Source organism: Scyliorhinus torazame, chromosome 5, assembly GCF_047496885.1.
Source record: "Scyliorhinus torazame isolate Kashiwa2021f chromosome 5, sScyTor2.1, whole genome shotgun sequence".
Lineage (NCBI taxonomy): Eukaryota > Metazoa > Chordata > Chondrichthyes > Carcharhiniformes > Scyliorhinidae > Scyliorhinus > Scyliorhinus torazame.
In genome coordinates, this window is record NC_092711.1 from 160,560,217 (window position 1) to 160,563,379 (window position 3,163).

Consider the following 3,163-nt stretch of genomic DNA (forward strand, 5'->3'; position numbering starts at 1 on the left):
GTGTCACGTTGATGACCCTGGTTTTCCACTTTGGGCAGTTCATCTCATAATGATATTTTCAGTCGGACCGGAAACTCCTGTTAATTGTTCCCCAGTCATTCCTGGGGTTCATTCACCTATTAATGGTGTTCCAATTCTGTCTTTTGTTGTGATATCTGGATCTGCAAAAGATGCTTTCACCCTCCTTCACAATCTGTCCAAGTCCAACTGTGCATCATAGACATCCAATAGATCATCTTTCTTGTAAACCTCATCAACAAAACCCTCATGGAAAATCCAAACTTCAATCAGGATCCAACCAATGGGAGCCCAGCTCCCAGAATACTTTGCTTCTGATTTTCCTTTTGTTAGGAAGTGAGAATGCCGAGGCCAGACCTTGTTTCCTCCTTGGTGGGGACGTAACCCGTGTCCACATCTCCACTTCATTCTTCCACTGGTCATATGGCTCAGACTCCGAGAACAGCAGCGGGTAATCAGACCCTGACAATTTCCACTTGCTTCAGTTATTTCTCACAAAAACTACTGGGATTGTAAGATTCTGTCTGAAATGTTATTTTCCAACCTTCACCATCCGGCAGGCATTCTGTGTTCCCATGTTATAATCCTGAGAGCTTTATGGTGAAGGAAGAAATTGGAGCCAATCTGTACTTGGTATAGATTTATTCACAGAGTGAAACATTACAGGTAGATACCTCCTGACCCCACTCCACTCCATGTCTGTAAGTGTTTCTTGTTACAGAAAGGAGGGGAATTAATTTAAACAGCCCTGATTTCTCCTCTCACGACTGGTCTGTAAACAGAATGGAGGTTTTGATTCCTGATCTCCCCCTTTATAAATGGTGGCGTATTTTTCTTCACCTTTCAGTTTGGTGTGGGCTCGAACCTCCATTAATAATCCAGTCTTAGGGTGGACTAAATCTCTATTTGGTGTGGATTTGTTCACAGAGTGAAATGTTCCATTTATACACCACCTGTCACCACCTGATGTCAGTCAGCGTCTCTTTCTGCTCCTTTAAAACAAACAAGAACATTGACTGGGCAGTGAAACAAAAAACAAATTACCAAAGTAAAGTTATAAAACTTGAAACTAAAATGTTATCTTGTGAGTCAATGATGCAGCCCAACCCCCGCAGTGCCCACTGGGCATGAAGAATGGCTCTTTATATTTGTTCAAGTAACCATCCAATCAATACTGTGGATACTGAAACCCAACAGATACAATTAACACCACAGTCAGAGCATCTAAAATGTCTCTGATCAGTGTGACTGCCCCGGTGTCTCAGCAGCTCAGATGAACAAATAAATCCCTTCCCACACACAGAACAGGTGAACGGCCTATCTCCACTGTGAACTCGCTGGTGTATCTGCAGGTGGGATGACTGAGTGAATCCCTTCCCACACGCAGAGCAAGTAAAAGGCCGCTCCCCGGTGTGAATTCGCTGATGTGTCTGCAGGGGGTAAGACTGAGCGAATCCCTTCCCACACTCAGAGCAGGTGAATGGCCTCTCCCCGGTGTGAACTCGCTGGTGTCTCTGCAGAGTGGATGAATCAATGACTGCTTTCCCACACATGGAGCATGTGAAAGGCCTCTCCCCACTGTGAACCCGCTGGTGTGACAGCAGGTTGGATAACTGAGGGAATCCCCACACGCAGAGCAAATAAAAGGCCGCTTGCCATTGTGAATTCGCTGATGTGTCTGCAGGTGGGATGACTGAGCGAATCCCTTCCCACACTCAGAGCAGGAGAACGGCTTTTCCCTGGTGTGAATTCGCTGATGTTTCTTTAGAGTGGATGAATCAATGAATCCCTTCGCACACCGAGAGCAGATGTATGACCTCTCTCCAGTGTGAATTCTCTGATGTAACTTCAGGTTGGATGACTTGGTGAATCCTTTCCCACACTCAAAGCAGGTGAACGGCCTCTCCCGGGTGTGAGTTCGCTGGTGTAACTGAAGGTTAAATAACCGAGCGAATCCCTTCCCACACTCAGGGCAGGTGAACGGCCTCTCCCCAGTGTGGCTGCGTCGATGAATTTCCAGCTCGGATGGGGCTTTGTATCCCTTCCCACAGTTCCCACATTTCCATGGTTTCTCCATTCGGCAGGTGTTTACGTGACTCGCCAGGTTTGGCAATCAGTAGACAGCTTGGCTCACACACACAGAACATGTATGGTCTCTCCCTGCGATGAATGGTGTGATGTTTTTTCAGGCTGTTAAGTTATTTCCACAGTCAGTTAACTGGAACACTCTCACTTTGGTGTGTGTCTCAGTGCTCTTTCAGTCACACTGATGATTAAAATCTTTTGAAGTAGTCAAAACAAGCATTTCTCCCTCGAGACTCAAAGGCCAATGATATTCAGGCTCTCTGAATCTGAATGTCTTTGGCAGATTTCATAGAATTTACAGTGGAGAAGGAGGCCATTCGGCCCATCGAGTCTGCACCGGCTCTTGGAAAGAGCACCCTACCCAAGGTCAACACCGCCACCCTATCCCCATAACCCAGTAACCTCACCCAACACTAAGGGCAATTTTGGACACTAAGGGCAATTTATCAGGCCAATCCAACTAACCCGCACATCTTTGGACTGTGGGAGGAAACCGGAGCACCCGGAGGAAACCCACGCACACACGAGACTCCGCACAGACAGTGACCCAAGCCAGAATCGAACCTGGGACCCTGGAGCTGTGAAGCAATTGTGCTATCCACAAGGCTACCGTGCTACCAGATGCTGACATGATGTCTGGTTTGAGATTTCTGTCTGTAAATCCTCCTCTTGAAACATCCTGTAAAAGGAGATTCCAAAATTCATTACTCAGTACAGGATAGAAATTCAGAAAAGACAATTCTGTTTTTTATGGAATATTATTTTCCATCTTGTTTCCCCCAAAACTGTAATTTCCATCCCACAGACACTCCCTCCATTCTCGCCAGACAAATAAATGTGTCAAGCTGTTGGAGCAAAGAATGTCAATGTCTTTAAGAGAGAGACGTGGGCCAAGCTTTCCAGAGTCTGCACCCTCCCTGGATTCACTTCCTTTCCCTTCAGTTGCTGCAAGTGACCAATTGAAGGTGAGAATGAGAAAAGAAATGGAAAGGGGAGAAAAGAAAGTGTTTTACTCACAGATGTTGGAGACACAGGAGGAGGTTTCAGTCTGTGTGAAGCT

General features: G+C 46.2%; 1 long non-coding RNA gene across 1 annotated transcript; it reads right to left on the minus strand.

Moving 5' to 3' along the window:
- Positions 1 to 643: 643 nt before the first annotated feature.
- LOC140420332 (uncharacterized) lies at positions 644 to 3,163 on the minus strand. The gene is made up of 2 exons (XR_011946298.1): positions 3,121 to 3,163; positions 644 to 1,010 (listed from the first exon to the last, which is right to left on the minus strand). It is a non-coding gene; the product is annotated as an uncharacterized lncRNA (long non-coding RNA).